Source organism: Perca fluviatilis, chromosome 7 (assembly GCF_010015445.1).
Source record: "Perca fluviatilis chromosome 7, GENO_Pfluv_1.0, whole genome shotgun sequence".
Classification (NCBI taxonomy): domain Eukaryota; kingdom Metazoa; phylum Chordata; class Actinopteri; order Perciformes; family Percidae; genus Perca; species Perca fluviatilis.
This window is the reverse complement of record NC_053118.1, coordinates 39,690,684-39,704,901: the sequence shown is the minus strand read 5'-3', so window position 1 is coordinate 39,704,901 and position 14,218 is coordinate 39,690,684. Positions and strand designations below refer to the sequence as shown.

General features: G+C 41.2%; 1 long non-coding RNA gene across 1 annotated transcript; it reads left to right on the top strand.

Annotated features, from left to right (window-relative positions):
- Positions 1–5,948: 5,948 nt before the first annotated feature.
- On the top strand, positions 5,949–6,698 carry LOC120562369. Its single transcript, XR_005639759.1, has 3 exons — positions 5,949–5,971; positions 6,453–6,594; positions 6,677–6,698. It is a non-coding gene; the product is annotated as an uncharacterized LOC120562369 (long non-coding RNA).
- Positions 6,699–14,218: the final 7,520 nt, after the last annotated feature.

The window sequence follows — 14,218 nt, the reverse complement described above, 5'->3', positions numbered from 1 at the left end:
GTCTTTCAGGGAATTTTGTCCCTGTTTTTTATTGTGTTTTAGATGTTTTATTTGTCTGTTTTGATTAATAGTTGACCGCTTTCCCCTTTGTCCTCAGTGTTTTTAGTCCATGTGTTGTATTCCCCTTCCGTTTTAAGGACCACAATGGAAACAAGCCTTTGGGCTTTATTGTGTTTTTATCTTTTTGAACACCTCTTGTTGATTGTTGTTCAATAAAGTTTTCATTCATTCATTCATTCATTCATTCATTCATAGTGCGTAAAATTTGACGGAGGAGTATTGTCTCAAATCGCACACTGCCTTTTGTACTTACCGGAAGTGACGATCAAAACATCTCAGTCCTCCTCCTTCTTCTTCTGTGAAGTTGTGAATTATACCCAGGGCAGAGCATTCTCACCACCTGTTGTCACCATACATTTCTGCCTTGTTCATCAAAATGAATGTGATTGTTTTTACTGTTGCCCTCTGTTTTATGCAACCGTAAACATCCAGGTATGATGATATTCATGCTTTTGCTCTTAATTCATTGTAAACAAAAATAAATAACCACAAATGGCCATTTTGAGTTATTAGCAAAATTGGAGCAATTAAAATGGTGTCCAACTGACATATAACGTTAACATAGAAAATAGTCATATTATATGTTTGTATAAAGGGTGTTTATTGCAATAGCTATTAGTAGTATAAAGATGGCGGTTTTGCGCGTGCATGTGTGACGTCATCTCACACGCACGCGCAAACCGCCATGCCAACTGATGATATGTGCGTGCGTGATGACGGCGCGGCCGCACGTCGTTACTCGCGATCGCCATCTAGTGGCTGAATATGTTAGTGCATCTAATCGCCGTAGCTGCGCGACGATCTAGCGGATGTGATGACGTTCGCGTGGTCGTCGGCACCTCGCGAGCGCCATCTAGTGGCCGAATATGGTAGTGCATCTAATCGTGCCGCTGCGCGACGATCTAGCGGATGTGATGACGTCGGTGTCGCTGGTCGTCATGGTTTACGTGGGGTGAGGCATCATTTACATTTTGTAAAAAAAAGGTGTTATTACGTCTGATAGACCAATGGTTAGCTGTTAAGAATGGGTTTGCTATTGGTTTGATTTTAAAAACGCCCTACAGGGTGGGGTTTGTGGTGTTTAAAACCCCTTGTTTCAAGGCTGTCTGCTCACTTTTTTATCCACCATTTTTAGCTGTTCTGCTAGCTCGCTTGCTGCCTCGTTTTCTCAGACTTCCTCAAAGTACTCTGGAGTTTTCACTTTTTAATTCTTTTTTGGGAAAAAGCAAAGAGGAATCGTTTTTCAGCCATGGCTTTCCCCGCATTTGGACAACAATCTGGATCATCTTTTGTTGAAGAAGGTGAGACATCTAGAACAGGAGCCACTACATTTGGTATGCGCCTAACCCGCCAAAAAGAGCTATGGGGATGCGGTGAGACTGATACTGGAACAACATGCAGTTTGAGTCAGGCCCCTCAAAGAAGCGCATTCCGTTCGGAGATCTTTCCTACAAGCATGACTGAGCCATGTACATCTGATCTGGAATATGTCGGTGTCAATGGATACCGTTATTCAATTCAATACAGTGCAGGATACGTAACATTAGCTGTTTACACTAGTGTTGCTGTAGAACTATCTAGCAAAGCCAAAACAGCCTGTACAATTTCTGTGAAAGACTGGGGCCTTTTTGCGGATGTTGTCTCTCTGACCTTGATAATCCTGGCTTGCCTGAGCTGGTGTATGTGTCTCAATGGGACAGTCGTGATGGCTCTAGTATCTATCGTGTGGAAGCAGACCGTTTCACTAGGCCTGCAGAGGATTTTATTTTCCTTAGGCGCATGCAGTGAAAGGGAGAAGTTAGTTGCTACCCGCGGTCATGAAGAATGGAAGTTAAAACCGTATCCTGTATCTAACGAGGAATACAACAAATGGTTTAAAAATGTGTTCTTTATACAATGGTGTGACTGGGAGATTTTGAAGAAACAGTTTGACACCATCGACTATGTCATCAGAAGAGACAAAATAAGGAGTTCTTATGAGAACATAAGAAAAGATTGATATTTGGGGACACTGACCAACAGTCTCTGCCCATGCCACGGAACCTATACAAACCTAAAATCATCAGACACAAAGACTAGCAAAACGGTGGGTCTAATTTGTATATGCTAATTATTTGCCAAAATAGTTAAAATGCTTTTCTTTTCTTTTTTTTTCATGCTACTGTGATTGTAATGTGTTATTTTTTCTTCCCAGAGGATCTGGAGTGGTTTCATTCAACCCCCTCAGGTAACCTCCTAACACCCCTGGTCTATTTGCACCCCTAACGGCATCCGGATCTCCTCAACCCCTTTCATCATTGTCATCATCGCCACCTCTATCGCCGGAACACTTCCTGCCGCCCCCACCTACACCTCCTCTGCCACCATCTCTATTGTTTGGGGCACTTCCCCTCAGACATGTGCATATCAAGCTATACCCTCAACAACTGCTGTATTACAACAGGGAGGTGTTGCTGATTGTTCGGACACAGAGGCTTGATCAGACTGATGGTGTGGTGTCATCTTTGTTTATAGATAGCGATTAAACAGCTTCTCTACATCTTCTTAACATAGTTCCTTACAAGTATTTGGAAGAGCTTTGTTCGGGTGTCAGATCAATCATCCAAGCCAGAAACAGCATGCCTGTTTACAGGGGCTACCAGAACACTTCTACACTGTCCACTTTGAACAGCTTATGAAAAGACTACTGACTGATAAATTCATTGGTGTCGTGCAAACGCTTTTCTGTCCTTGAAACATCTCACGGCTGATGAGGGTAGAATCAGGGGAGTATCTGAAACAGTTTTGTACGAGTTGAAAACGTCTGAAGATGTTAACGACTAAAATCAGTGCTATGTATGACTCTATGATAGGGAATGATCTTGTCAAAATAGCCGAAATTAGAGAGATTGGTGACTATTGGAGAGATTTATATGCTAGAAAAAACTAACAGGGTGAAAAATATGGGGAATTGTTTATGTGTAATGTATAACCATATCAGTGAGCCATACCACGACGTGATTTATCTGGTATTTTAGATCAAGCCATTGCTAATAATGTGAACGATGTTGAAAAATACCAATGTAAGAGTGTCGATGTAGATCGTATAGTTGTGAGTAGGTTAGAAAAACTGATGGTGATTGTAAGAAGACAACATAGCACCCTCCTTGGGAGGATCTGTTGCAGATGTTATTATCAATGTTAATGACACGGAGAGCATAGTGGAAACATTTTGTGATGTCATAGCCAACATTACACGTAATTTTAAGATGCTGAAAGTTTATCACCCGCTTACTATGTATACAATGCTTGTAGACACCGTGGAGTTTGTATGTGCAAGAAAAACAGTATAACGATGTCTTACAGGATTTGCAAAACTGCATATATTCATAATCAGTAAAAGCAATGTATCCGTATTAGCCAATATGCTATCTATGATAGAATAGGTTTCATTGTCTTCATAACTGTCATATGTAGGACTGTGTGAGTGTGTTTTGTAAAAATAAAAAGAATGACATAACTCTAATGTGTTCACTTGTGTTTTAAATGAATCATGGAGAAGGTTATGCACAAAATATACTATGATCCGTCCCAACCCAGGAGGGTTAGGAGGTGTACAGAGGCTCCGTGATTCCGTCAAAGAATGTACCGCTTGTCTCCAACTATCCCCACGGTTAAAAGTTTCTGCTGAGGCAGGATGCATATACACTGCACTCTGCATTGAAACACTTCCCAAGAAACAGAGTGATTGTTAATGGTATCGATAAGCAATTTCAGGCTGATTTGGTCGATATGTCTGAATATTCAACGGAAAACGATAATGTGCAGTATTTATTGACATGTATTGATGTGTTTTCTAAATATGCCTGGGTAATATGTCTTAAAACAAATCGGGCCGTAGCGTGACAAGTGCCTTTAAGGAAATATTGGAACAAGGACGCATAAATTCTAGCTTCCAAACAGACTCCTGAAAAGAATTTTATAATAAGGTTTTTCAAAAATTGATGACGCTACCATAAAATTCAATTTCCACATCAAACCAAACAAAAGCAAGTGTTGTTGAGCCGCTTAACAGGACTTTCAAAAACCAGAATGGAGATATTTAACGGCTGTTAACTCGCTTATATTGAGGTAGTACAAGATATGGTTGCCAAGCTACAACTCTGGTACCACCATAGGTCAATAAAATGGCCCATCCTCCCAGATGTAAAGATTAATGAGAAAACGTCTTTAACACTCTGCACAAACTGAAACCACATGGAACAGTGCTGCTTTAAATTTCAGATGGGGACACCGCTTAGATATCAAAGCTTTTTCAGAAGGTTACTTAACAGACGCTAGACGGAGTTTTTACAATATCAAAACGTGACAGGTAGAACTCCTCCCTGTTACATACTCGAAGAATGTTTTGCGGAGCCGTGACAGGTACCTTTTACGCCGCAGTTACAGTCTGTAATTGTAGACAAAACAAAGTGTTTAAAATTGAGAAAGTGTTGGCTCGAAGAAAACAGGACGAAAAAGCTTGTACTTGTGAAATGCTGAGATGCACCGAAATTCAATTCATGGCTCTCTGAAAAGACATAGTTGATGTGGAAGATGTGCTGTACCAGTCTTGTAATATTAGTCATTGTAGTTTGCTAGTGAAAGGTATTGGAGCTTTAAAGAACAAGAACTGATTTTCGTTACGTCTAGTAATGCTCACAATTAGCCTTATCCAAATAATACACACACACACACACAGACAAACACACACACACACACACACTCACACACACAGATTGTCAGGATGAAAATGAGGATGAATATTCAGAGACCGTCTGTCTTCTTTTTCACTCGTTCTCATGACAAAACTCACAGAAATACCACAATAATAATAATAATAATAATAATAATAATAATGTGTATAATTATATAAAGCTGCTGGATTTGATAAAGGATCTGAGATATATTCTCTAAACTCAGAGCAGAGAAAAGACTTTCTGTTCATTCACAGAAATGAATAGAAATATATATAAATATAACTATCTATAAAACACTAAAGAATAATAATATTTGAGATATTAAAGCATTCAGACCTGAGCAGCAGCAGAGTCCCAGCAGCAGTAGAATCATCTTCATCATCTTCATCTTCTTTTTAAATCCAAATCATCAGAAAGACAAACATCAGCTGCTCCTCCCGAATAAAAACCAAATCAAATCAAAATAGTTCTCCTTGTTGAAATCATCAGATTCATAAACTGGAAGTAGAATAATAATCCAGTCTGATGGAGAGAGATTCTGCTGCAGATGGACTGAAGATGTGACTCAAACTGAGAGAAACAGAGAGAGAGGGGGCGGGGCTTAGGGTGAGTGGGCGGGGCTTAGTAGGGTAAGAGGTGTGTGTGTGTGTGTGTGTGTGGGGGTCACAGCTGAGTGCTGAGGGATGGAAACCTGGAGGAGAGATGTTTTTAATTATATATGTCTATGTTATTATATTGTTATGTTTACATTCTTGTCTTTTCATAGTCTAATAATTACTGCCAAGGAATCAATCAGTTACCTTAGTAACTCAGAGAGTCCGCTTTTTGGCCAGAATATCAAAGGTTTTGGATGAAAAAACAAATCTAATTCTAGCAGGGTCTTTAATTCAGCCTTATTTTTATGGAGTTATATTACTATCTTTATTCAAGAGCGCATTATTTCAATTTGAGAGCATTTCTCATTGATATTACGTTCACATTTCTTGCTTTCACACTCAAATAGTCACTGCTCGATTTGCTCTGCTTGTGCTCAAACGTCTGTTGAGGGCGGCTGCTCTGTAACCAAGTTTAGCTAGCTACCCCCGCGCCGTCCATTGCTTTATTATAAGTATATGTCAACAATGTGCACAGAGTGGTCGATGCACTTTCACCTGCACCCATCAGGAAACGGGAGAAAGTCCACAACTACGAGGGTGAGTAACATAACTTAAGCACCTAGCTAGCTAGCTAACATGGTGCTAGCATATAGCCTAGCTTGATGTCCATAAACAAATAGATTTTCTTTATTGTTTAGCGACATGATTGTTTGAACGACATATGACGGACAGTATATGTGATGACCTCACTTTGTATTTTTCCTTGTTTGGTTAACCATGTTCCTGCTAATTTCATATTAGAGCCAGTAGTAAAAACTAAAGTGTAATATAACTGAAAGAACACAAGAAACTGGATTTCTGCATCACTGTTCATCAGAATTTATTCTTCATTCCTTCATTTAACATTAGTCTGAAAATTATGAATTCATATCAGTCTGTTAAGTACAATTTCACCACTATAATAAAACAGATCTAGAAATTATGTGCTTTATTTACAACTTAAATGTTTTTTAATTAATACAAAGCAAACTGAGCAGAAAAGAACAAGTATTTTGTTTGTTTGTTTCTCTTCTTTCAGGTGTGACTGAAGTATCCCTGTTGAGCTGCATCACAGCACACTGGTCTATGCACTATGTGCATGTATGTTTCTTGCTTAAATCCACACACAACCAGGCCTGGGAGAGAAAATTACTGATATCCACAAAACCAAATCAGACAAGGTAAGATAGTAATGATGTTATGTTAAAAGCTATGTATACCTAATATATTATGTGTTGATGTCTATGAATTTGTCTTTAATAGGAGCATACTATATAAAGACAACATTGGAGAGCCAGAGATCTACAAGGACTTCACACGTTTCTACACCATCAACTGCGTAATCAAAGTGATAAAAGAGAGAACAAACTATTGTTTTATCTGTTGACATGAATAGGTGCCTGTAATGTCTGCCAATATATTCAATCAATTCAATAAATGTTGATAAGCATCACTGATATTTCTTAAATCATTGTAGTTTTTCAGAGCAATAAGATACAGATTATTAAAACCATGTTCACATTTGCAACAAATTAAAACCCTGATCAAGGCAAATGGTTTTTCATTTTCCATAACATTTATAAAAAAAACAAACAGTACAATTAAATTGACCAGAGCTCACACTTGGTAAATGGCTTTAATTTACATTGTCGAAACTATGAGTAATTCATAACAAATTGCACAATATTTCACACAAAACCTTAAAAGTGTATGATTCATACTACGGTGAAGCAGTACAATTTGCCTGTAGGATTTACTGTAGCAGGAACATATATTGGCAAACAGATGACCCAGGTACAGGTGAGTTTGTGAGCAGGGTTATGAAAAAAGATAAGATAAGAATAATTCAATTAAAAGGAGGTGTATATACAACTAGTAGAAGATAAATTAACTATACAAGAGCAATTAAGGTAAAGTTATGAGGTAGTGGCAAGCTAAAGTGACGTATAATCAATAGCAGTGAATTAAGTCAACCGTGTACACCAGAATAATATATACTGTGATTAAGTAATAATACTTACTGTTGTCTGTACTAATATAACAAAACAATAGTGTATGATGCAGTATGGAGAACAACCAAATCCCGTATGAACCCAAGAGACTTTTAGTGCAGCTGTTGATGTTCACTACAAACAAAACTTGCAGATGGTTGTAGTCTGTAGCCAGCCGTACAGTAGGTAGATCTGGAGCAGATGGTTGTAGTCTGTAGCCAGCCATACAGTAGGTAGATCTGGAGCAGATGGTTGTACTCTGTAGCCAGCCGTACAGTAGGTAGATCTGGAGCAGATGGTTGTAGTCTGTAGCCAGCCGTACAGTAGGTAGATCTGGAGCAGATGGTTGTAGTCTGTAGCCAGTCATACAGTAGGTAGATCTGGAGCAGATGGTTGTAGTCTGTAACCAGCCGTACAGTAGGTAGATCTGGAGCAGATGGTTGTAGTCTGTAACCAGCCGTACAGTAGGTAGATCTGGAGCAGATGGTTGTAGTCTGTAGCCAGCCATACAGCAGGTAGATCAGGAGCAGATGGTTGTAGTCTGTAACCAGTCATACAGTAGGTAGATCTGGAGCAGATGGTTGTAGTCTGTAGCCAGTCATACAGTAGGTAGATCTGGAGCAGATGGTTGTAGTCTGTAGCCAGTCATACAGTAGGTAGATCTGGAGCAGATGGTTGTAGTCTGTAGCCAGCCGTACAGTAGGTAGATCTGGAGCAGATGGTTGTAGTCTGTAGCCAGCCGTACAGTAGGTAGATCTGGAGCAGATGGTTGTAGTCTGTAGCCAGCCGTACAGTAGGTAGATCTGGAGCAGATGGTTGTAGTCTGTAGCCAGTCATACAGTAGGTAGATCTGGAGCAGATGGTTGTAGTCTGTAGCCAGCCATACAGCAGGTAGATCTGTAGCAGATGGTTGTAGTCTGTAACCAGTCATACAGTAGGTAGATCTGGAGCAGATGGTTGTAGTCTGTAACCAGCCGTACAGTAGGTAGATCTGGAGCAGATGGTTGTAGTCTGTAGCCAGCCATACAGCAGGTAGATCTGTAGCAGCAGGGTGACTTCTAGCTTTAATGGGCTGGTGATATGACACACACAGATCAACAGGGGTCAAGCCCCTCAGCCCCACCTGGATGAAAAGGATGAATTTTTCACTTCAGTTTGCTTTGTATTAATTTAAAAAATAACTGATTTTAGGGAGCATATGAGAAACCATATTATTTCTAGATCTGTTTTCATTATAGTGGTGAAATTGTACTTAATGTTACAACTTTTTAAACAGACTGATATGAATTCATAATTTTCAGACTAATGTTAAATGAAGGAATGAAGAATAAATTCTGATGAACAGTGATGCAGAAATCCAGTTTCTTGTGTTCTTTCAGTTATATTACACTTTAGTTTTTACTACTGGCTCTAATATGAAATTAGCAGGAACATGGTTAACCAAACAAGGAAAAATACAAAGTGAGGTCATCACATATACTGTCCGTCATATGTCGTTCAAACAATCATGTCGCTAAACAATAAAGAAAATCTATTTGTTTATGGACATCAAGCTAGGCTATATGCTAGCGCCATGTTAGCTAGCTAGCTAGGTGCTTAAGTTATGTTACTCACCCTCGTAGTTGTGGACTTTCTCCAGTTTCCTGACGGGCGCAGGTGAAAGTGCATCGACCACTCTGTGCACATTGTTGACATATACTTATAATAAAGCAATGGACGGCGCGGGGGTAGCTAGCTAAACTTGGTTACAGAGCAGCCGCCCTCAACATACGTTCTAACGTAAATTGAACACATCTTCAACGGGGCAGGGATCATTTCATTGGTCAACACTACAGCTGGCATTCTATTGGTTGTTGAATTTTTGATAGGGTTATAACACCAAAAAATCTGAGCGCGCAGGAGAAATCCGAGAGCAGAGCAAGATTTGTAAGCGAGCAGAATCAGCCTGAGTGTGAGGAGAAGGTTCAAAGCTGAGAGCAGGAAATCTGTCCAAACAACAAAATATCTGAGTCCAGGCAGAAAGTTTGAGCACAAGCAGAGCAAATCAAGCACGAGCAGTGACTATTTGAGTGTGAAAGCAAGAAATGTGAACGTAATATCAGTGAGAAATGCTCTCAAACTGAAATAATGCGCTCTTGAATAAAGATAGTAATATAACTCCATACATTTTGATTATGTGTGTGGCTCATGGTATAATGGTGTCACAGGGAACCTGAAACATAGGCTTCAGATGTCTCAAAACAAATTAATAAGGCTTATTCTAGACCTCCCCATAACAACTCATCTAGAATCTTCCCACTTTGAAAGGGTGGGATGGTTGAAAGTTGAGGATCGAGTGTCTCAGTTGCAGCTGGGTATGGTACATGAAATTCTTCATGGAGATGTTCCTAAATATTTTAGAAATTATTTTAAGAGAGTAAATGAAGTTCACAGGTACTCCACTAGGGGTAGCTCAACAGATTTTGTAACCCCCAGAGCTAAGACTACTGTTGGCCAACAGTCTTTTCTTTATGCTGGAACTACCCCTTGGAACCGGTTACCTGGTACACTCAGGACAGTAAGAGGCATAGGCAGTTTTAAACAGGGTTTAAAGTATGGCTTAGGTGCCAATTGTAGTCATTATCATATCATAGTCTATTTTTATTGTTAATTTTTCTGTATAATATGGATGAATTTGTTTAATGTATGTTGAATGATTGATGTGTGACCTGCCGCTACTTGTCCTCTCCCCCTGCCCTTACAGGGACCACAATGAAAATAAGTCTTGGGCTTTATTGTGTTATCCCTGACTATTTATGTATTTTTAATGTATGACACAGAGTGCTGTTTCATGTTTTTTTTATAATTAAGTGGTAAAATAAAATCAATCAATCATTCTGTGATGAAAGTATTTCTACCCTAACAGCCCCCAAATGGGTTCGTGATTTCTCCCACCTGGGTACAATGGCCAGGATTCAATTCAATTCAATTCAATTTATTTATAGCATCAAATCATAACACGAGTTATCTCGAGACACTTTACAGATAGAGTAGGTCTAGACCACACTCTATAATTTACAAAGCCCCAACAATTACAGCAATTACAGTAATTCCCTCAAGAGCAAGCAGTGTGACAGTGGCGAGGAAAAACTCCCTCTTGGGAAGAAACCTGGGACAGACCCAGGCTCTTGGTAGGCGGTGTCTGACGGGCCGGTTGGGGATGTGATGAACAGTGGCGATAATAGTCACATTAATAATGGAACAGTGACTTCAAATGGTAGTCGTAGTAGTTCCTGTCATATCAGGGCTGCAGGGCGTTACAGGATGTAGCGTGGCCCAGCAGAGCATGGATGGGTGACGGGGAAGCAGCAGGGTTCAGCAGGAAGTAGCAGGGTTCAGCAGGAAGCAGCAGGGTTCAGCAGGAAGCTGCAGGGTTCAGCAGGAAGCAGCAGGGTTCAGCAGGAAGCAGCAGGGTTCAACAGGAAGCTGCAGGGTTCAACAGGAAGCAGCAGGGTTCAGCAGGATGCAGCAGGGTTCAGCAGGAAGCAGCAGGGTTCAGCAGGAAGCAGCAGGGTTCAGCAGGAAGCTGCAGGGTTCAACAGGAAGCTGCAGGGTTCAGCAGGAAGCAGCAGGGTTCAGCAGGAAGCTGCAGGGTTCAACAGGAAGCTGCAGGGTTCAGCAGGAAGCAGCAGGGTTCAGCAGGAAGCTGCAGGGTTCAACAGGAAGCTGCAGGGTTCAACAGGAAGCAGCAGGGTTCAGCAGGATGCAGCAGGGTTCAGCAGGAAGCAGCAGGGTTCAGCAGGAAGCTGCAGGGTTCAACAGGAAGCTGCAGGGTTCAGCAGGAAGCCAGCAGGGTTCAGCAGGAAGCTGCAGGGTTCAACAGGAAGCTGCAGGGTTCAGCAGGAAGCAGCAGGGTTCAGCAGGAAGCTGCAGGGTTCAACAGGAAGCTGCAGGGTTCAGCAGGAAGCAGCAGGGTTCAGCAGGAAGCTGCAGGGTTCAACAGGAAGCTGCAGGGTTCAGCAGGAAGCAGCAGGGTTCAGCAGGAAGCAGCAGAGTTCAGCAGGAAGCAGCAGAGTTCAGCAGGAAGCAGCATGGTTCAGCAGGACACCGCAGGGTTCAACAGGAAGCTGCAGGGTTCAGCAGGAAGGCAGAGGGTTCAGCAGGAAGCAGCAGGGTTCAACAGGAAGCTGCATGACATTGCAGGCCACCGCTGAGCTCAGCAGGGAGTGCAGCAGGACCACGGCGACATTATTATGGCGGTATTAATATGACTGGGAGGAGTGGCTTCATTTAGACTAACATAGTCTTCATGGCCCAGCCAGGTTTCAGTAAGACAAAATAAATCAATGTTATTATCTGATATCAACTCGTTTACCAATACTGCTTTAGAAGACAGAGATCTAATATTTAATAGTCCACATCTAATTTTCCTATTTTGTTCTATCATTTGCAGTCGTTTTAATTTATAATTAGGTTGTTAAGTATAGCGCATCTTTTGTTTACCTTTGATTTAACCGATCTGAGCCCGGGGACAGACACCGTGCTTATTAGACCATGAGTGGGCGACTGCTCAAGCCGACAGAGCGGCGTAGCACTGCACCTCTGATTACTAATATCAAACTTGGGTTGTCATGGTTTATGACCGATAATAGACTCAGTCAGATTTTTGATATGAGGCGGCACCGTCCCAGGTGGGATGAATGCCGTCTCTCTCCATCGGACCAGGCTTTCCCCAGAACGCCCTCCAGTTATTCACATAGCCCACATCATTCATCACTGGTCAGGGTTTGGCAGGGGTCCAGAGAACACTACTGAGTCCGACATTGTCTTTGCGTATGCACAAAGTGACTCAACATTCATTTTAGTGATCTCCGATTTACGACCATTACCACCTACGTGAAGTATGATCTTACTGTATTCACGGTTCTTTTTTGCCAGCAGTTTTAGATGGGTTTCTATATCGCCCGCTCCAGCCCGGGGGCACATATGACCGTAGGGTAGGCCTACTGTAGCCGCCCGGGCGCTGGCTTCACATATAGCACGATATAGAGCTCCCCAATAACCAGAACTGGCTTCTCAGCGGGTGTATCGCTGAGTAGGAGATACCTGTTAGAGAAGGCGACGCTCCGGTTTAGAGCGACCTTCATCATGTGCACTCCCTGGTCTAGATCTAGCGCTCGCTTCCCTCGGACAGTTAGCCACTCGCCCGGCTGCTTCGGGGTCTGCCGGGGGACAGCTAGCAGAAGCTACAAAGCTACAGTATGTCGGCCCACTTCAGCTACGTGGTGCTGGCTAGCTACGGAAGCATACGATTCTGATTCCATGGTGCGAAAGCTGAGCCTCAAATTCACTAAGCCTTGCCTCCAAAACAGCGAATATACTACATTTTATTACATGTATCGTTATCACTAAAGGAGGCAGAGGAGTAGCTAAACATTTGACACACAGAGGAAGAAAGAGCAGGAGAGGGAGAGGAATTAGCCATTGCTAATGGCTAAGCTAAAGTAGCTAACAGCGTTTTAACAATTGTAAATTCAGCGAGTCAGTCACTGTAAGAGAAGCGAAGTATAAGTGCTTGAGTAGAACAACTGTAATTCAAATGCAATCCAGGCAAAAGCCGCTAATTTAAACAATAAAGCAGAGTTGAGTAAGTTTTTGCCGGAGCAGCAAACTAGCATTTGTAACACGGGAACACCGGAGTGACACAACACGCTCACTGCCCGTCAACCACGTCAGCTCATCAGCCTCCCCTGAAGCCTTCTTATGAGCCTGAAGCCCTGAAGCACCTTCAGGCTCATAAGAAGCTAACAGCATGGATTTCATTAAAGCAGATCTTTTTCCTTTTATGTCAAGTAAGAAATCACAAATCATACTTTGAATCCATTTTCAGATTTCCAGATGGTCTGAGCAACCACATGTGGCTCCTGGCTAATAAGGTGGGTGGGATGCAGCTGCGGGAGGACTTTACTTTACATGAACAGGTAACCAGACACAGGCATGCAGCCAGAAGAGAATAATGCAGAGCACCAGATCATGCATTTATAGGAAATATCGACCAGTAATAATCAGCGGTCAATCAATCAGGGTATCCCTAATTCAAACCATTAATATTTTAGGAATTGCTTTATATTAAGTTGTAGTTATAGTGGTTTTATGTTATGAAAGCTGCCTAAACTATTAATTAAACTCCCTGTTCTGAGTAAAAGTCTTTCTGTTAAACGCATCAATGAATACCTGATTTAGTTTTATCTATATATATATATGTTTTATCATTGGTGCAAGACATGTTTCAGCAGCTACCAAGTAAAACTGGAATCTAGTCAAATATTTCTTATGCAGAAATGGTGTGATCATTGGGGCATCTATAGCCTATAGCTTATATTTCCCAGTAAAGTAGATGTGTCTCAATGTCTGTGGAAACATACTGCTAACCCATTTAAACAGTAGTCACTGCACCTTGGATTTCGTTAAGGTGGATATGTTTTTAGTGTTTACTCTGTTTTATTTGTATTTTATTGTATGTATGTATATTATCAACGTGTTATTGTGCTGCCTTCTTGGCCAAGACACCATTGATTTATAAAGGTCAAATATAAAATAAAATAGCTGTAATTGTAGGTTTACAAGAAGATGACTACTGAAATGATTAGTATTAAACATCCTGGGCTGGAGTAAATGTATTTCTGTTAAATACACTGACTACGTTTATATGCACATGATATTACAGTTTTTGCACACAAAAAAGACAATCTTCCGAGTAGGCTGTTTACATGCAGCCTTGCAAAATAGTATTGAATATTGTTTTTAAGTTTTTTCCACGATGCGCGGACTTGTT